Source organism: Aquarana catesbeiana, linkage group LG10, assembly GCF_042186555.1.
Source record: "Aquarana catesbeiana isolate 2022-GZ linkage group LG10, ASM4218655v1, whole genome shotgun sequence".
Lineage (NCBI taxonomy): Eukaryota > Metazoa > Chordata > Amphibia > Anura > Ranidae > Aquarana > Aquarana catesbeiana.
In genome coordinates, this window is record NC_133333.1 from 16,037,631 (window position 1) to 16,057,618 (window position 19,988).

At 47.9% G+C, this 19,988-nt stretch overlaps 1 protein-coding gene and 1 long non-coding RNA gene across 3 annotated transcripts in view; one reads left to right on the forward strand and one right to left on the reverse strand.

Annotated features, from left to right (window-relative positions):
* Positions 1 to 18,689, reverse strand: part of CTU1 (cytosolic thiouridylase subunit 1) — a 29,945-nt gene extending 11,256 nt beyond the window's left edge. The window contains exons 1-3 of one of the 2 annotated variants that reach the window (XM_073601703.1): positions 18,637 to 18,687; positions 5,042 to 5,306; positions 4,041 to 4,145 (exon numbers count right to left, since the gene is read on the reverse strand). The gene's annotated coding sequence lies outside the window, so the exon portion shown is untranslated. Of the gene's footprint in view, positions 1 to 4,040; positions 4,146 to 5,041; positions 5,307 to 18,636 lie in introns of both variants that reach the window. The other variant, XM_073601705.1, reaches the window with a different exon arrangement.
* The window catches only part of LOC141110386 (uncharacterized), a 13,406-nt gene continuing 1,062 nt past the window's right edge, over positions 7,645 to 19,988 (forward strand). Inside the window, exons 1-3 of the long non-coding RNA XR_012236286.1 lie at positions 7,645 to 7,716; positions 10,001 to 10,158; positions 19,732 to 19,988. The exon at positions 19,732 to 19,988 is cut by the window's right edge and continues 1,062 nt beyond it. This is a non-coding gene — a long non-coding RNA (uncharacterized lncRNA). The remainder of the gene's footprint in view (positions 7,717 to 10,000; positions 10,159 to 19,731) is intronic.

Consider the following 19,988-nt stretch of genomic DNA (forward strand, 5'->3'; position numbering starts at 1 on the left):
TACCTCACTTTTCCGCCAGCCATAATTCAGCAGCTCAGCTCACCCTGCTCTCCATTCCCTGCAGTCATTGTGCAGCTCCTCCTCCCACTGCTCCCTCCTCCTAGCCATGATTTAAAAGCTCAGCTCACGCCAGGAGTGTTTCATTAGCTTAGCTCCCCTTGCCCCCCCACCCCACCCCCCAACCAGCAGTGATTTAACAGCTCAGCTCTCCCTGCTCCCTCCACCCCAACCACAATTAACCACTTGCCTACTAGGCATTTTCAGCCCCTTCCTGCTCAGGCCAAATTTTCAGCTTTCACTCGGCTATAGCGTGGTCAAGAAGCTCAGCACACCCTATTTCCTATTCCCAGGTGTGGCCAGTTAGCTCAGCTTACCCTGCTCCCCTCTCCCAGCTTTGATTGAGCAGCTCAGCCTCTCCCTCCCAGTAGGACCAAGCAACTTTTAAGGCCTTTAAAATTTTCTGTAAAACGTACAGCAAGAGCTGGTCAACTGAACTGCTAGGTCACTACTAAAAGGGGGAAGCATCTGAGCTCCCATCTCCCAGAAGTGATTCAACTGCTCAGCTCCCCCTCTTAGCAGTAATTAAACAACTCAGCTCCCAAAATATAGGAGAAACAGAAGCTATATAATGGGACACAGGCTCAACCAAATAGCCAAAACATTCCTAGAAGAAGGGAAAAAGGGGTAGCTGAGCTCAGCCATTGCTGGGAGGGGGCAGATGGGTGAGCAGAGCTGCTGAGAACGACTTCAATGCTTATGCTGTGAGCTTTGAGGATGAATTGCTTCAAAGTGCCTGCAGCTACAGAGGTCAATGAGGGCTTGTTTTGAAGCTCCTTTAATGCTAGAAGGGGTAGCTGAGCTCAGCCACTGCTGGGAGGGGGCGGATGGGTGAGCAGAGCTGCTCAGAACAACCTCAATGTTTGTGCTGTGAACTATGAGGATGAATTGCTCCAGAGTGCCTGCAGCTACAGAGATCACAAGAACTTGTTTTGAAGCTCCTTTAATGCTAGGTGGGGGGAGGGTGTACAGTGAGGGAAAAAAGCATTTAATCCCCTGCTGAGTTTCAATGATCATGAGAACGGTGAGGAATCAGCCCAGAACTACATGGGAGAATCTTGTCAATGATCAGGGCAGCTGGGACCATAGTCACCAAGAAAACAATTGGTAACACCCTACGCCATGAAGGACTGAAATCCTGCAGTGCCCACAAGGTCCCCCTGCTCAAGAAAGCACATGTACAGGCCCGTCTGAAGTTTGCTAATGAACATCTGAATGATTCAGAGGAGAACTGGGTGAAAGTGTTGTGGTCAGATGAGACCAGAATCACGTTTTTCGGCATCAACAACTCGCTGTGTTTGGAGAAGGAGGAATGCTGCCTATGACCCCAAGAACACCAACATCACCGTCAAACATGGAAATGGAAACATTATGCTTTGGGGGTGTTTTTCTACTAAGAAGACAGAACAACTTCACCGCATCAAAAGGGACGATAGACGGGGCCATATACCGTCAAATCTTGGTTGAGAACCTCCTTCCCTCAGCCAGGGCATTGAAAATGGGTATTCCAGCATGACAATGACCCAAAACACACGGCCAAGGAAACAACGGAGTGGCTCAAGAAGAAGCACATTAAGGTCCTGGAGTGGCCTAGCCAGTCATAGAAAATATGTGGAGGGAGCTGAAGGTTCGAGTTACCAAACGTCAGCCTTGAAAACTTAATAATGGCTTGGAGAAGATCTGCAAAGACGAATGGGACAAAATCTCTCCTCAGATGTGTGCAAACCTGGTGGCCAATTACAAGAAACGTCTGACCTCTGTGATTGTCAACAAGGGTTTTGCCACCAAGTACTAAGTTATGTTTTGCGAAAGGGTCAAATACTTATTTCACTCATTAAAATGCAAATCAATTTATAAAACTTTTTTGAAATGCGTTTTTCTGGATATTTTTGTTGTTTTTCTGTCTCTCACTGTTAAAATAAACCTACCATTAAAATTATAGACTGATCATTTCATTGTCAGTGGGCAAACTTACAAAATCAACAGGGGATCAAATACTTTTTTCCCCCTCACGGTAGCTGAGCTCAGTCACACTATTGGGAAAGGGAAGATGAGTGAGCAGAGCTGCTGGGAAAGATTTCAATGCTTGTGCTTTGAGGATGTACTGCTCCAAAGTGCCTGCAGCTACAGAGGTCAAATGAGGGCTTGTTTTGAAACTCCTGCACTGTCCAATAAGAATATGTAAATAACTTGAATGTTTCTAGCCTGGCCACAGGCCAACTTTAAAAAGACTGTCAAAAGTAAGAATTAAAAAAAAAGTTTCTGCAGGTATTAGGTGCAAGCACCTACAAAAGTGTCAGCCCATATCCCAACCCTTTCTATTACAGTCAAATCCCCAGCCATTCCAACAAAGCTTAAGAATAGTGACAAAAGCTTGCCACCCCCATTCCAGCCTTCTGCGCATTCCTACTGGGCAGTAATGCAGTCCATAACAATTCGGCAACAGGAACATAGGGGGCATAGGGGGGTGGTGGCAAGCTCTGACACTAACCCAGAAGTATGGGAGCTCTGCCAGTAATGGCACAGAGTTTGACCATAACAGCAAGGCCGTTGAGGCTGTTAAAATAATCAGCATGGCGGCACATGGTCACATGACTTACTAATGCCAAGGCAGCCATAGTCAGCAACCTCAAATCAGCAAGTGTGGAAGAACTGACCGGAAGGGCGTCCTACAGACAGCAGTACATAATTGGGCCTCAACAAGAACCAGAGGAAGAGGAAAAATTTTCAGATTGAGCACCAGGGGAAGGGGAACATTTTCCAGAGTGAGAACCAGAGGGAACCACAGAAGAAGGGCCCAGACCCCCCAGGCGTGCATCCCTGGCAGCCCCGCGTTTCAGGCGGTTGAACATACAAGGGTGTTGAGAGGAGAAGTGGGTCTCCAGCGCCAGGTCCCGTGCGCTCTGGCTCCTCTCCCCCGACAGTATCAGAGCGTGGCACACCTCGCAGTACATGTGGACGCTGCTGAGCAGGCGGTTGTGTAGCGCCTGGCGATACGAAGACGACAGGGCCCTGCTTTGACTTCTAGATTGCTGCCTACGTCTTGAGCAGGAAGGCCTTGAGGAGAGCTCTGAGGCTTTGGATGGGCCGGACGATGTGGCGGGAGCAGTCAATGCCTGGCACTCGCTCAGGTCAGGTGTTGCAGGTGGCCCGGAGGAAGCCACAGGGGCGGCCGCAGGCTGGCGCCTGGCCACGTTGGGGGTCTTGGTGGGTTCGGAGGACGTTGCGGGAGCTGTGGTGGTCTGACATTTGGTGAGCTCGGGAATTTCGGAGCTGGTGGCTGGAGCCATGGTGGCAGGACGTTTGGGCACTCGTCTGCCTTCGCTTTGCTCAGCGGGGGAAGCGCCGGACCTCTTGACCGGAACGAGGACGAGTCCGCTGCCATCGCTGCTGCATTCCCAGGTCTGGATGGAGGGCGTCGCTGTAGGCGTTTGAGCGGCAGGTGTAGTTGTAGGTGTTTGAGTGGCCGGTGTAGCTGGAGGAGTAGGTGTAATAATTGGGCCGCAGTAGCCAGCGGCCGCCGCCGTGTTAAACACTTCCTCCCGGGTCAGGTTGTGGCGTCTTTCAAGGTGGGTATAGAGGCAAGTGGTGCCCAGCTTGCCCGGGACCGTCCCTCTTTTCACCTGGACCTGGCACAGCAAGCAGTAGACTATGGGCTCACGTTGGAGGTTGGAGGACCCGCCGGGAACACCGAAATAGTACCAGGCGGGCGAAGCGTAAGATGAAACCGGAGAACTTTCCTTTTCAGCAGAGGGAGCTTTGGTAGGCGGCACATTATCGCCGGCGGAGGGATTTCCGGGAATTCTCGGGCACTCAACGGAGGCCACTGCTGCTGAGGCTGACACGACACTGACTATTTGGGGGAGGCGGGCAGAGGTGTGGGTGGGCTCTTCTTCCGGTTCCTCTTTCTTCACCTGGTAGATGGGGAAGGACATGGCAGATAGGAAGCAATAAAGGGGGCCCACAAGGTAGGACACACTCACGTCAGTCTCCGAAAGCCCCTCCTCCTCCGTCACAAGTGCTCCTCCACCTCGGAAAAGACGCTCCGCCAGACAGCGTTGGGTTCAAGGAAGGAGAACTCAACCCCTCTATTTTGGAAGACATGAAAAACACATAAATTTTTTTTTAGAATAGCTATAAATAAAAAGATTGAATTACTGAAGATACGCTATACACATCTGGGGGAAGGGGAGCACCAACACAATGAGCCAGGCATGCTGATAGGAGGAGACAGCAGAGCAACAGAGAGCTTTTCAAGCTTTTCACTGTGTGGCTCATCCCGGACCCGCCCCCTTCCTGTGACTGGAAAATAAAAAAAAGGAGATGCGCTCATCGGTCACTCCTCCAATCAGTGTGCCCCTAGCACTAACTGGCTCCTTGTGCTTCTTCTCTCTCCCCCCTCTGAGCTCTGCTGTACAGGGATTGTGAGAGGCTGATACCGTTCTCATAGTCCTGTTGTACCATTACCAAAAAAAAAAATCCAGATTTTGGGTTACTAGCTATCTATATATAGAGATAGATAGATATAGATATATATATATATATATATATATATATATATATATAGATAGATAGATAGATATAGAGATCTCTCTCTCTCTCTCTCTCTCTATATAAATAAACCCAAAATCTGGAATCTATATATATATATAGATAGATAGATAGATAGATAGAGAGAGAGAGAGAGAGAGAGAGAGAGAGAGAGAGAGAGAGAGAGAGAGATGGAATTTAGTAGTGTTACCCAATGATTATGTCTGATCTTCTTTATATCTAATCTAAAATACAAAATATTCTCCTAAAATGGTTCAGATAATTCAGATCAGTGGTTGTGACTCTTCCTGGACACCAGATAGAGCCAAACAAGTACAAACCTTCACTGTACACATGCTTGACCTCACACAGCACCCCCATATCACAGGAATACAGGTTAACATGCCCCCCCCCCCCTGCTGTGTCCTCTCCACTATAAATCCCATTTCCTCACCTTTCAGCTTCTTCTTCTTGGTCTCCTTATTCCATGTGACTCACCAACACGCTCATTAGCCTTCCACCTGCTAAAAACTACACTCCCAGCAGGCCTCGCGCCACAAGTCAGCGCTCATTAGATTTGCTGGCCGCCCGGGGGATGCCGGGAGATGTAGTTCCACGCCTCTCGCCCGAAGCTCTTCCTCTGGCGACGTCAATCACAAGAGCGCGAAGTCCATGCTCTCCTGGGTGTCGTTTCTGTGAGCGAGGACAGCGGCCATTTCCTAGAAGATCATTTTGGTTAGGGATGAGGGGAATAGCGCCGACAATATGGCTCCGATAATGGGGACAAGAATTTGTTTTACTCAAAATGTTACCGTTTTGCAACTTTGTAACTTGCTGTTTAGGAAAACTGTTGGGAAGTTTTGTGTTTCCAATACACCAGGGATCTCTTATTATACATGGAGAAGGGGTAACTATTGTCAAGTATTTAGTAAAGTATTGATGTCATTTATAGTAGCCAATCAAAAAAAACAAAAAACAAAAAAAAAAAGTGTCTTGTGAATTTAAGATGTAATTTTTCTATTTAGACACGAGAGGGAGCTGTAAGACAAGAGTGACATTTTGTAAGCTTATGGTCCAATAATTTAAAAGAATAGGTCACCAATATTTATTATATAGGAACAAAGTAAAAAGTAAAGGAGGAAAACAGAACAGACTTTGGAGGATTCTCCGGAGGAGAGAGAACAGCCAGATACAAATATTATCTGTACCGCCAAACAGGTTACAGATAGGCCTCATAGTGTAAGATTATTATTATTAGTAGTAATAATAATAATAATAATAATAATAATAATGTTGTACAACCAGATTTAACATTTTTAGGATTATCATTAGTATTATTATGCTATTATTATTAATAATAATATAAATAATAACATAAATATTATTTATAAATAAATGTAAATAAATACTGTAAAAATATTATTGTTTCAAAAAGAATTATTATTATTATCATTGTTATTATTATTAGTAGTAATAATAATATAAAATGAATAATAATAGTAATAGTGACAATATAAAAATATTAATAATTATTATCATCGTGATCATTGTTATTATTATTATTGTTATTATTATTAGTAGTAATAATATTATAATAATGTTAATAATAATAATTATTATTATTATTATCATCATCATTATCATCATCATCATCATCATCATCATCAGTAGTAGTAGCAGTAATAATAATATAAAAATAATAATAATTATTATCATCATCATCGTTATTATTATTAGTAGTAATAGTATTATAAAAATAATAATTATTATTATTTTCATCATCATCGTTATTATTATTAGTAGTAATAATAATATAAAAATACTAATAATTATTATTATCGTCGTTATTATTAGTAGTAGTACTAATAATATAAAAATAATAATATTATTTTTATCATCATTATCATTGTTTTTATTAGTAGTAGTAATAATAATATAAAAATAATAATTATTATTATTATTATCATCATCATTAGTAGTAGTAGTAATAATAAAATAAAATTATTAATAATAATAATAATAATAATAATTATTATTATTATTATTATTATTATCATCATCATCATTATTAGTAGTAGTAGTAATAATAATATAAAAATAATCATTATTATTATTATTATCATCATCATCATTAGTAGTAATAGTAATAATAAAATAAAATTAATAATAATAATAATAATAATAATAATTATTATTATTATTATTATTATTATTATTATTATTATTATTATCATCATCATTATTATTATTAGTAGTAATAATAATATAAAAATAATAATTATTATTATTGTTGTTATTATTATTATTATTATTATTATTATTATTATTATTATTATTATTATTATCATCATCATCATTATTATTAGTAGTAGTAATAATAATATAAAAATAATCATTATTATTATCATCATCATCATCATTAGTAGTAATAGTAATAATAAAATAAAATTAATAATAATAGTAATTATTATTATTATTATTATTATTATTATTATTATTATTATTATTATTATCATCATCATCATTATTAGTAGTAGTAGTAATAATAATATAAAAATAATAATAATTATTATTGTTGTTATTATTATTATTATTATTATTATTGCAACAACAATTATATTTATTATTAATAAATGCAAAAACCTATCTATAGAAAGGTGGGACGTTAAAGGTGCTGAAAAACCTTCTCTCAGAATAAATGGCAATACATATATAAGATAGGAAAGATTTTATTAGAAATAGAATATAAAATAGACACAATAGGGGATATAATACCGCCTAAAAGCATGAAGTATTTCCACACATTTTATTCCAACCAAGACACCCCTGAAGATAGAGTCCGCGTTCCCACAATAGGTGCTTTGAGTTAAAGTGTTTGTTAAGCCACTTAATGCACTTTATACCATCCTGTCTGTTTAATAATCCTGTGTGCCCCTGTGTCTGGGTTCTATAAAAATAAGCCGTTCTTTACAGAGCGCCGATCTCCGCTCACGTGACCCCCCTACCTCTCTCCTCTCTGACAGCTGCAGTGGGCGGAGCCAAGGATCTTCTGCTGACGTCAGTCGGGAGGGAAGGAGGAGAGAGGCGGCGGGTCACGTGAGCGGCGAGCGGCGCTCTGAAAACTCACTGGTAAAGAACGGCTTATTTTTTATCAAACACAGACACAGCGACACACAGGATTATTAAACAGACAGAATGGTATAAAGTTTAAATGAAACTTCAACAGCAAAGGGGGGGGGGGGGGGCACTGACACAGGAGGAGACAGGCAGTGAGGGGAGGGGGGAGGAGGACAAAGGAGAGCTGCAGGTGACACGGAAGCACGTAAACTGACCACGGTGTCAGGATTCAGCAGCCATGATATACGGTGGTCAGTTTACAGAGGGGAGGATATAGCCAGGCAGGATCTGCCAGGTATTTCAGGTGATACAGGGGACCGAATTACACAGCACAAGCACTGCGCTGTATAACATGCTTTAAAGGAACAGAATCAATATTTTGTTTTTAGGTTAACAAACGCTTTAATGCCCAGGTAGGTGGTCAAGCATTCCAAATATGGGATCTGCAGCATAGATGACAATCGTCTGTTGTGTGCCGTGGAGATGTGCCTCCATATTGGTCGCATGGACGAGTGCCGTCCTTCTCTTGTGGTTCTGATCAGTGTGAGAACCTATTGCCCCTCTTCATCTACTCCCCATTTCTGGGGTCGGTCTCTCGCAGCCCAAGGGTGGGGCTCTCTGACCCACCCGTCCGTCCGTATCTACACACCATCAGTTTGTCTGGCTGTGTTGGAGGGGAATGTATGTGCACCTCCTGGATATTCCTGTGATAGCCTGTTTTCATATTGATCTCTCTCTAATCGCGCACCCCCCTGAGCCCTTGAAGAAGCCAACTAGGTGAAACGCGTCGGACTGAGTTATCCTTTCCTATTCTGATATACAATATGTGTTATGCACCAAATATGATATATACGCTAATTATATGTATGCAGGGTATACACATAAGGAACTCTATCTTCAGGGGTGTCTTGGTTGGAATTCAATGTGTGGAAATATTTCATGTTTTTAAAGGGGTTATATCCCCTATTTTGTCTATTTTAAAATCTATTTCTATTAAAATCTTTTTTATCTTATATATGTATTGTCATTTATTCCAAGAGGAGGTTTTTCAGCACCTTTAAAGTCCCACCTTTCTATATATTGTTTTTTGCAGTTACAATAGGGATGTGGTGTTGACATTTCAGCCAAGGTCATGTCTGTATATTTTCCTAATAATAATAATAGCATAATAATACTAATAATAATCCTACAAATTGTGAATCTGGTTTTATAACATTATTATTATTATAAATGTTATTGTTTTTATTAGTAATGTTATAAGAACAGATTGAAGTTTTGTAATCTTAATATTATTATTAATAATAAATTGTAAATCTTGTTTTACAACATTATTATTATTATTATTATTATTATTATTATTATTATTATTATTATAAATGTTTTTGGTTTTTTTAGTAATTTTGTAAGAACAGATTGAAGTTTTGTAAACTTATTATTATTAATAATAATAATAATAATAATAAAAATACCAACAATATTATACCAGGGCTCTCCCATTATGAATGTAGAAGAAGTAAGAATTGTAATTTAGTATTTTTTTTCTATTTAGTAGTTAGTATAGTATTGGTGTCATTTAAAATAGCCGACAGCTTTTTTTTTTCCTGTCCCACTCTGGAATGTAACAGCTGAAATCCTATTGGTTGTGGATTAAAAAAAAAAAAAGAATACAAAAATCCGTCTTGTGAATCTAAGCTGAAATTTTGCATTTAGACACAAGAGGGAGCCGTAAGACCAGATTGACATTTTGTAAAATGATTCAGTTATTATTAATTACAGCAACAGAAAAATATATTATTAATATTATTATTGGTATTAATAATAATAATCTTATAAAATGTCAATCTGGTATTACATCATTATTATATTATCATAATTAATATTATTAATAATATTTTTGTATTGTAAAACCAGATTGGCATTTATAATATTATTATTATTATTATTACTATTATTAACAATAACAATAATCTTACAAAATGTCACCCTGGTCTTACAGTATTATTATTATTATTATTATTATTATTGTTAAAATATAATACAGAATTTTTATATGCCAACACTTTTCACAGTGTTTTACAACTTTAAAGGAGAAGTACACCCAAAGCTCGTTTTGGCTGTAGACATGAGCATGACAAAAAGAAAGGTGTTTCGTTTAGATTTATTAATCTAGTTATTTCGTTTCATTAAATTTGGTTGATTGATTCGTTGAATTCGTATTCGGGATTCGTATTACGGAATTCATTTTATGTCTTTTTCAAATTTTCTTTGAATTTACCCGATTTTTTTTTTCGATTAGAAAAGTTTGAATCTATGAATTTTGAATCGGCCGAATCGAATCCTGCAATCACTGAGCAGCAAATGATATCACCTGTGATGTGTTTCAGTTATCTTGCAAACCTGGCCTGTTAGCGGGTCCACTCCTGAGGACAGGAGACGAGAACCGCTGATCTAGAGGTAAGCGACCGTCTGAAAAATTGTGCTTCAGATTTTTTTTTTTTTTTTTTTTTTAAATCATGAACCCACACATTTCAGAATTTCCAAAAAAAGGTGTGAATTACAGAGCAGAAAATCATACAAAACATTGTGCGGAATGTTTTGGGAAATTTTCCATTCAAATAAATCAAAATGTATCACAATGTGAAACTAGAGCTGATCCTGGCTTGATATATCAGGGCACATAGGCAGTCCGAACTGGTTCAATAAAATTCTGTGAATGCTGACTAGTTACCCCGGTCTTAGCTCCATTAGATCTAGTCTTGGATAGGCTATTGGGTTAAAGCAAGGGTTCAGCCTTCGGAAAGGGCTCAGCTGGGGGTATTCTGGAGAAGGGATGAGTTGGGGGGGCCTTGAAAAAGTATTCGTACCCCTTGACACCTCCACATTTTGTCATTTTACAACCAAAAACATAAATGTATTTTATTGGGATTTTATGTGATAGACCAACACAAAGTGGCACATAAATGTGAAGTGGAAGGAAAATAATAACGGGTTATCAAAATATTTTTTACAAATAAATATGTGAAAAGTGTGTGGGGGGGGGGGGGGTACATTTGTATGGGGCCCCCCGGAGTCAATACTTTGTAGAACCTCCTTTCATTGCAATTACAGCTGCAAGTCTTTTTGGGGATGTCTCTACCAGCTTTGCACATCTAGAGAGGGACATTTTTTCCCATTCTTCTTTGCAAAATAGTTCAAGCTCTGTCAGATTGGATGGAGAGCGTCTGTGAACAGCAATTTTTAAGTCTTGCCACAGATTCTCAATTGGATTTAGGTCTGGACTGTGACTGGACCATTCTAACACATGAATATGCTTTGATCTAAACCATTCCATTGTAGCTCTGGCTGTATGTTTCGGGTCGTTGTCCTGCTGGAAGGTGAACCTCCGCCCCAGTCTCAAGTCTTTTGCAGACTCTAACAGATTTTCTTCTAAGATTGTCCTGTATTTGACTCCATCCATCTTCCCATCAACTCTGACCAGCTTCCCTGTCCCTGCTGAAGAAAAGCATCCCCACATCATGATGCTGCCACCACCATGTTTCACAGTGGGGATAGTGTGTTCAGGGTGAAGTGCAGTGTTAGTTTTCTACCAAACATAATGTTTTGCTTTTAGGCCAAAAAGTTAGATTTTGGTCTCATCTGGCCAGAGCACCTTCTTCCACATGTTTGCTGTGTCCCCCACATGGCTTCTCGCAAACTGCAAACAGGACTTCTTATGACTTTCTTTCACCAATGTCTTTCTTCTTGTCACTCTTCCATATTGGTCAGATCTGTGGAGAGCACGACCAGGGCCGTCTTTAATATTGATTGGGCCCTGGGCAAAGATTTTATTGGGGCCCCCCCAGCTAGACTCAAAATGAGTTTACTGCAGCAGATCAGGCAACGATTGTGATTGGCTGCCAGAGATTACAACACATCATTACAGCTTACAGATTAGTTGCTAGAGGTTACTACACATCATAACCTCTCAGTGCAAATTGCGGGTGTGGCCAAACTGCACTAGCATTGAGGGGTGCACTATGTACAGAGTGCAGGGTTGGGGGTGCGCTTTGTGCAGAGTGCAGGGGTGAGGTGGGTGCAGAGTGCAGGGGTGAGGTGGGTGCAGAGTGCAGGGGTGAGGTGGGTGCAGAGTGCAGGGGTGAGGTGAGTGCAGAGTGCAGGGGTGAGGTGGGTGCAGAGTGCAGGGGTGAGGTGGGTGCAGAGTGCAGGGGTGAGGTGGGTGCAGGGCTGAGGTGGGTGCAGAGTGCAGGACTGAGGTGGGTGCAGAGTGAGGTGAGTGCAGAGTGCAGGGGTGAGGTGGGTGCAGATTGCAGGGGTGAGGTGGGTGCAGATTGCAGGGGTGAGGTGGGTGCAGAGTGCAGGGGTGTGGTGGGTGCAGAGTGTAGGGGTGAGGTGAGTGCAGGACTGAGGTGGGTGCAGAGTGCAAGGCTGAGGTGGGTGCAGAGTGAGGTGAGTGCAGGGGTGAGGTGGGTGCAGAGTGTAGGGGAGTGATGGGTGCAGAGTGCAGGGGTGTGGTGGGTGCATAGTTCAGGGGTGAGGTGGGTGCAGAGTGCAGGGGTGAGGTGGGTGCAGAGTGCAGGAATGAGGTGGGCGCAGAGTGCAGGAGTGAGGTGGGCGCAGGGTGCAGGACTGAGGTGAGTGCAGGATGCAGGACTGAGGTGGGTGCAGAGTGCAGGACTGAGGTGGGTGCAGAATGCAGGACTGAGGTGGGTGCAGAATGCAGGACTGAGGTGGGTGCAGAGTGCAGGGGTGAGGTGGGTGCAGAGTGAGGTGTCTACAGAGTGCAGGGGTGAGGTGGATGCAGAGTGCAGGAGTAAGGTGGGTGCAGGGGTGAGGTAGGTGCAGAGTGCAGGGGTGAGGTGGGTGCAGACTGAGGTGGGTGCAGAGTGCAGGACTGAGGTGGGTGCAGAGTGCAGGGGTGAGGTGGGTGCAAAGTGCAGGACTGAGGTGGGTGCAGAGTGCAGGGGTGAGGTGGGTGCAAAGTGCAGGGGTTAGGTGGATGCAGAGTGCATGGGTAAGGTGGGTGAAGAATGCAGGGGTGAGGTGGGTGCAGAGTAAGGTGGGTGCAGAGTGCAGAGTGAGATGAGTGCAGAGTGAGGTGGGTGCAGAATGCAGGGGTGAGGTGGATGCAGAGTTCAGGGGTAAGGTGGGTGCAGAATGCAGGGGTAAGGTGGGTGCAGAGTGAGGTGGGTGCAGAGTGAGATGAGTGCAGAGTGAGGTGGGTGCAGGAGTGAGGTGGGTGCAGAGTGCAGGGGTGAGGTGGATGCAGAGTGCAGGGGTGAGGTGGATGCAGAGTGCAGGGGTGAGGTGGGTGCAGAGTGAGGTGGGTGCAGAGTGCAGAGTGAGGTGGGTGCAGAGTGAGCTGGGTGCAGAGTGAGCTGGGTGCAGAGTGAAGAGTGAGGTGGGTACAGAGTGCAGGGGTGAGGTGGATGCAGAGTGTAGGGTGAGGTGGGTGCAGAGTGGGATGAGTGTAGAGTGAGGTGGGTGCAGAGTGAGGTGGGTGCAGAGTGGGGTGGGTGCAGAGTGAGGTGGATGCAGAGTGCAGGGGTGAGGTGGGTGCAGAGTGCAGAGTGAGGTGGGTGCAAAGTGAGGTGGGTGCAGAGTGAAGAGTGAGGTGGGTACAGAGTGCAGGGGTGAGGTGGGTGCAGAGTGTAGGGTGAGGTGGGTGCAGAGTGCAGGGGTGAGGTGGGTGCAGGGGTGAGGTGGGTGCAGAGTGAGGTGGGTGCAGAGTGAGGTGGGTGCAGAGTGTAGGGTGAGGTGGGTGCAGAGGTGAGGTCGGTGCAGAGTGAGGTGGGTGAAGAGTGATGTGGGTGTAGAGTGCAGAGTGAGGTGGGTGCAGAGTGCAGTGTGAGGTGGGTACAGAGTGAGGTGGGTGCAGAGTGCAGTGTGAGGTGGGTGCAGAGTGCAGAGTGAGGTGGGTGCAGAGTGAGGTGGGTGTAGAGTGAGGTGGGTGTAGAGTGAGGTGGGTGTAGAGTGAGGTGGGTGTAGAGTGAGGTGGGTCCAGAGTGAGGTGGGTCCAGAGTGAGGTGGGTCCAGAGTGAGGTGGGTCCAGAGTGAGGTGGGTGCAGAGTGCAGAGTGTGGTGGGTCCAGAGTGTGGTGGGTCCAGAGTGTGGTGGGTCCAGAGTGTGGTGGGTCCAGAGTGAGGTGGGTCCAGAGTGAGGTGGGTGCAGAGTGCAGAGTGAGGTGGGTCCAGAGTGAGGTGGGTGCAGAGTGCAGAGTGAGGTGGGTGCAGAGTGAGGTGGGTGCAGAGTGAGGTGGGTGCAGAGTGAGGTGGGTGCAGAGTGCAGAGTGAGGTGGGCGCAGAGTGAGGTGGGTGCAGAGTGCAGAGTGAGGTGGGTCCAGAGTGAGGTGGGTCCAGAGTGAGGTGGGTCCAGAGTGAGGTGGGTCCAGAGTGAGGTGGGTGCAGAGTGCAGAGTGAGGTGGGCGCAGAGTGAGGTGGGTGCAGAGTGCAGAGTGAGGTGGGTGCAGAGTGAGGTAGGTGCAGAGTGAGGTAGGTGCAGAGTGAGGTGGGTGCAGAGTGAGGTGGGTGCAGAGTGCAGAGTGAGGTAGGTGCAGAGTGAGGTAGGTGCAGAGTGAGGTAGGTGCAGAGTGAGGTGGGTGCAGAGTGAGGTGGGTGCAGAGTGAGGTGGGTGCAGAGTGCAGAGTGAGGTGAGTGCAGAGTGGGGTGGGTGCAGAGTGAGGTGGGTGCAGAGTGAGGTGGGTGCAGAGTGAGGTGGGTGCAGAGTGCAGAGTGAGGTGGGTGCAGAGTGCAGAGTGAGGTGGGTGCAGAGTGAGGTGGGTGCAGAGTGCAGAGTGAGGTGGGTGCAGAGTGAGGTGAGTGCAGAGTGGGGTGGGTGCAGAGTGGGGTGGGTGCAGAGTGCAGAGTGAGGTGGGTGCAGAGTGAGGTGGGTGCAGAGTGCAGAGTGAGGTGGGTGCAGAGTGAGGTGGGTGCAGAGTGCAGAGTGAGGTGGGTGCAGAGTGCAGAGTGAGGTGGGTGCAGAGTGAGGTGGGTGCAGAGTGCAGAGTGGGGTGGGTGCAGAGTGAGGTGGGTGCAGAGTGCAGAGTGAGGTGGGTGCAGAGTGAGGTGGGTGCAGAGTGCAGAGTGAGGTGGGTGCAGAGTGAGGTGGGTGCAGAGTGCAGAGTGAGGTGGGTGCAGAGTGAGGTGGGTGCAGAGTGAGGTGAGTGCAGAGTGAGGTGGGTGCAGAGTGAGGTGGGTGCAGAGTGGGGTGGGTGCAGAGTGGGGTGGGTGCAGAGTGAGGTGGGTGCAGAGTGCAGAGTGAGGTGGGTGCAGAGTGAGGTGGGTGCAGAGTGCAGAGTGAGGTGGGTGCAGAGTGAGGTGGGTGCAGAGTGCAGAGTGAGGTGGGTGCAGAGTGAGGTGGGTGCAGAGTGCAGAGTGAGGTGGGTGCAGAGTGAGGTGGGTGCAGAGTGCAGAGTGAGGTGGGTGCAGAGTGAGGTGAGTGCAGAGTGAGGTGGGTGCAGAGTGAGGTGGGTGCAGAGTGAGGTGGGTGCAGAGTGGGGTGGGTGCAGAGTGGGGTGGGTGCAGAGTGGGGTGGGTGCAGAGTGGGGTGGGTGCAGAGTGCAGAGTGAGGTGGGTGCAGAGTGAGGTGGGTGCAGAGTGCAGAGTGAGGTGGGTGCAGAGTGAGGTGGGTGCAGAGTGCAGAGTGAGGTGGGTTCAGAGTGAGGTGGGTGCAGAGTGCAGAGTGAGGTGGGTGCAGAGTGAGGTGGGTGCAGAGTGCAGAGTGAGGTGGGTGCAGAGTGAGGTGGGTGCAGAGTGCAGAGTGAGGTGGGTGCAGAGTGAGGTGGGTGCAGAGTGCAGAGTGAGGTGGGTGCAGAGTGAGGTGGGTGCAGAGTGCAGAGTGAGGTGGGTGCAGAGTGAGGTGGGTGCAGAGTGCAGAGTGAGGTGGGTGCAGAGTGAGGTGGGTGCAGAGTGCAGAGTGAGGTGGGTGCAGAGTGAGGTGAGTGCAGAGTGAGGTGGGTGCAGAGTGAGGTGGGTGCAGAGTGAGGTGGGTGCAGAGTGCAGAGTGAGGTGGGTGCAGAGTGAGGTGGGTGCAGAGTGCAGAGTGAGGTGGGTGCAGAGTGAGGTGGGTGCAGAGTGCAGAGTGAGGTGGGTGCAGAGTGAGGTGGGTGCAGAGTGCAGAGTGAGGTGGGTGCAGAGTGAGGTGGGTGCAGAGTGAGGTGGGTGCAGAGTGAGGTGGGTGCAGAGTGCAGAGTGAGGTGGGTGCAGAGTGAGGTGGGTGCAGAGTGAGGTGGGTGCAGAGTGAGGTGAGTGCAGAGTGAGGTGGGTGCAGAGTGAGGTGGGTGCAGAGTGGGGTGGGTGCAGAGTGGGGTGGGTGCAGAGTGAGGTGGGTGCAGAGTGCAGAGTGAGGTGGGTGCAGAGTGCAGAGTGAGGTGGGTGCAGAGTGAGGTGAGTGCAGAGTGAGGTGGGTGCAGAGTGAGGTGGGTGCAGAGTGAGGTGGGTGCAGAGTGAGGTGGGTGCAGAGTGCAGAGTGAGGTGGGTGCAGAGTGAGGTGGGTGCAGAGTGCAGAGTGAGGTGGGTGCAGAGTGAGGTGAGTGCAGAGTGAGGTGAGTGCAGAGTGAGGTGGGTGCAGAGTGAGGTGGGTGCAGAGTGAGGTGGGTGCAGAGTGAGGTGGGTGCAGAGTGGGGTGGGTGCAGAGTGAGGTGGGTGCGGAGTGCAGAGTGAGGTGGGTGCAGAGTGAGGTGGGTGCAGAGTGCAGAGTGAGGTGGGTGCAGAGTGAGGTGGGTGCAGAGTGCAGAGTGAGGTGGGTGCAGAGTGAGGTGGGTGCAGAGTGCAGAGTGAGGTGGGTGCAGAGTGAGGTGGGTGCAGAGTGCAGAGTGAGGTGGGTGCAGAGTGAGGTGGGTGCAGAGTGCAGAGTGAGGTGGGTGCAGAGTGAGGTGGGTGCAGAGTGAGGTGGGTGCAGAGTGAGGTGGGTGCAGAGTGAGGTGGGTGCAGGGTGGGGTGGGTGCAGAGTGAGGTGGGTGCAGAGTGCAGAGTGAGGTGGGTGCAGAGTGAGGTGGGTGCAGAGTGAGGTGGGTGCAGAGTGAGGTGGGTGCAGAGTGCAGAGTGAGGTGGGTGCAGAGTGAGGTGAGTGCAGAGTGAGGTGGGTGCAGAGTGAGGTGGGTGCAGAGTGAGGTGGGTGCAGAGTGAGGTGGGTGCAGAGTGAGGTGGGTGCAGAGTGGGGTGGGTGCAGAGTGAGGTGGGTGCGGAGTGCAGAGTGAGGTGGGTGCAGAGTGAGGTGGGTGCAGAGTGCAGAGTGAGGTGGGTGCAGAGTGAGGTGGGTGCAGAGTGCAGAGTGAGGTGGGTGCAGAGTGAGGTGGGTGCAGAGTGAGGTGGGTGCAGAGTGCAGAGTGAGGTGGGTGCAGAGTGAGGTGGGTGCAGAGTGCAGAGTGAGGTGGGTGCAGAGTGAGGTGGGTGCAGAGTGCAGAGTGAGGTGGGTGCAGAGTGAGGTGGGTGCAGAGTGCAGAGTGAGGTGGGTGCAGAGTGAGGTGGGTGCAGAGTGCAGAGTGAGGTGGGTGCAGAGTGCAGAGTGAGGTGGGTGCAGAGTGAGGTGGGTGCAGAGTGCAGAGTGAGGTGGGTGCAGAGTGAGGTGAGTGCAGAGTGAGGTGGGTGCAGAGTGGGGTGGGTGCAGAGTGAGGTGGGTGCAGAGTGGGGTGGGTGCAGAGTGGGGTGGGTGCAGAGTGCAGAGTGAGGTGGGTGCAGAGTGAGGTGGGTGCAGAGTGCAGAGTGAGGTGGGTGCAGAGTGAGGTGGGTGCAGAGTGCAGAGTGAGGTGGGTGCAGAGTGAGGTGGGTGCAGAGTGAGGTGGGTGCAGAGTGCAGAGTGAGGTGGGTGCAGAGTGAGGTGGGTGCAGAGTGAGGTGGGTGCAGAGTGCAGAGTGAGGTGGGTGCAGAGTGAGGTGGGTGCAGAGTGCAGAGTGAGGTGGGTGCAGAGTGAGGTGGGTGCAGAGTGCAGAGTGAGGTGGGTGCAGAGTGAGGTGGGTGCAGAGTGAGGTGGGTGCAGAGTGAGGTGAGTGCAGAGTGAGGTGGGTGCAGAGTGAGGTGGGTGCAGAGTGGGGTGGGTGCAGAGTGGGGTGGGTGCAGAGTGAGGTGGGTGCAGAGTGCAGAGTGAGGTGGGTGCAGAGTGAGGTGGGTGCAGAGTGCAGAGTGAGGTGGGTGCAGAGTGAGGTGGGTGCAGAGTGCAGAGTGAGGTGGGTGCAGAGTGAGGTGGGTGCAGAGTGAGGTGGGTGCAGAGTGAGGTGGGTGCAGAGTGAGGTGGGTGCAGAGTGCAGAGTGAGGTGGGTGCAGAGTGAGGTGGGTGCAGAGTGAGGTGGGTGCAGAGTGAGGTGGGTGCAGAGTGCAGAGTGAGGTGGGTGCAGAGTGAGGTGAGTGCAGAGTGAGGTGGGTGCAGAGTGAGGTGGGTGCAGAGTGAGGTGGGTGCAGAGTGAGGTGGGTGCAGAGTGAGGTGGGTGCAGAGTGGGGTGGGTGCAGAGTGGGGTGGGTGCAGAGTGAGGTGGGTGCAGAGTGAGGTGGGTGCAGAGTGCAGAGTGAGGTGGGTGCAGAGTGAGGTGGGTGCAGAGTGAGGTGGGTGCAGAGTGAGGTGGGTGCAGAGTGAGGTGGGTGCAGAGTGCAGAGTGAGGTGGGTGCAGAGTGAGGTGGGTGCAGAGTGAGGTGGGTGCAGAGTGGGGTGGGTGCAGAGTGAGGTGGGTGCAGAGTGCAGAGTGAGGTGGGTGCAGAGTGCAGAGTGAGGTGGGTGCAGAGTGAGGTGGGTGCAGAGTGCAGAGTAAGATGGGTGCAGAGTGAGGTGGGTGCAGAGTGAGGTGGGTGCAGAGTGCAGAGTAAGGTGGGTGCAGAGTGCAGAAGTGCACAGCTCTCCTCCCACCCAGATTTCAATACAGAGCTCCACTCTCCCTAAGTACAAGGCTGTCCTCCCACAAAGCCCCCATCCCCCATTCCAGTACAGAGGAAAACTCTGTGTACTCACAGCATGTTGTCCTCCGATGTCCGTGGAACCTGCCAGTCCCAGAAACAGCTTCCCCTGTGCAGAGTCCCCGCCCCCTTCCTCCTCTGCTCTCATAGATCGTGTGTGTCCCTGAGGGATGAGAACAGCCGCCGGAAGAGAAGCGCTGTCACTTGGAAATACACAAGCCGTGCTTGTGTATTTCCAAGTGACAGTAGCGAGCAGCCAGCATGCGACCAGCACCGGAGGTGGCCGAACTCCGGCGGGCAGTGTGCAGGGTTTAAGGGACGGGCAGCGCAGGGCCCCCAACAATGACAGGGCCCTGGGCAGATGCCCCTTTTGCCCCGCGGTAAAGACGGCCCTGAACACGACTAATAGTTGTCCTGTGGACAGATTCTCCCGCCTGAGCTGTGGATCTCTGCAGCTCCTCCAGAGTTACCATGGACCTCTTGGCTTCTTCTCTGATGAATGCTCTCCTTGCCCGGCCGGTCAGTTTAGGTGGACGGCCATGTCTTGGTAGGTTTGCAGTTGTGCCATACTCTTTCCATTTTCGGATGATGGATTGAACAGAGCTCCGTGAGATGCTCAAAGCTTGGGAGATTTATTTATAACCTAACCCTGCTTTATACTTCTCCACAACTTCTCTGACCTGTCTGGTGTGTTCCTTGGCCCTCATGATGTTGTTTGTTCACTAAGGTTCTATAACAAACCTCTGAGGGCTACACAGAACAGCTGTATTTATACTGAGATTAAATTACACACAGGTGGACTCTACTTACTAATTAGGTGACTTCTGAAGGCAATTGGTTCCACTAGATTTTAGTTGGGGATATCAGTGTACAGGGGGCTGAATACAAATGCACACCACACTTTTCACATATTTATTGTAAAAAAATTTGAAAACCATTTATCATTTTCCTTCCACTTCACAATTATGTGTCACTTTGTGTTGGTCTATTACATAAAATCCCAATAAAATACATTTACATTTTTGGTTGTAACATGACAAAATGTGGAAAATGTTAAGGGGTATGAATACTTTTTCAAGGCACTGTATATGTTGGGAGACGTAATAATTGATGGCATATCAGTTTTGATTTGGTGTATATACTTGCTTAGGTTGTGAAACAGAGCATTGTTGTACTTCAAGTTCAATTTCGACTGTGAGAGGAGACTGGTCTCCCAGTCGATGCCTCTTACGGAGAAAAGCAGCGTCGGGCGGAGCTACGGGACCTGACGTCACCACACATCAGCTGGTTAGCTTCACCGCGGCTGAGCTGTTGGTTTCATTTTGTATTTTCTGCTGTACCTTTGGATGTCGGCCACCCATCGTTTTTTTAATAAAAGAGGTTTTAATTTACTACACTATGGGGGGA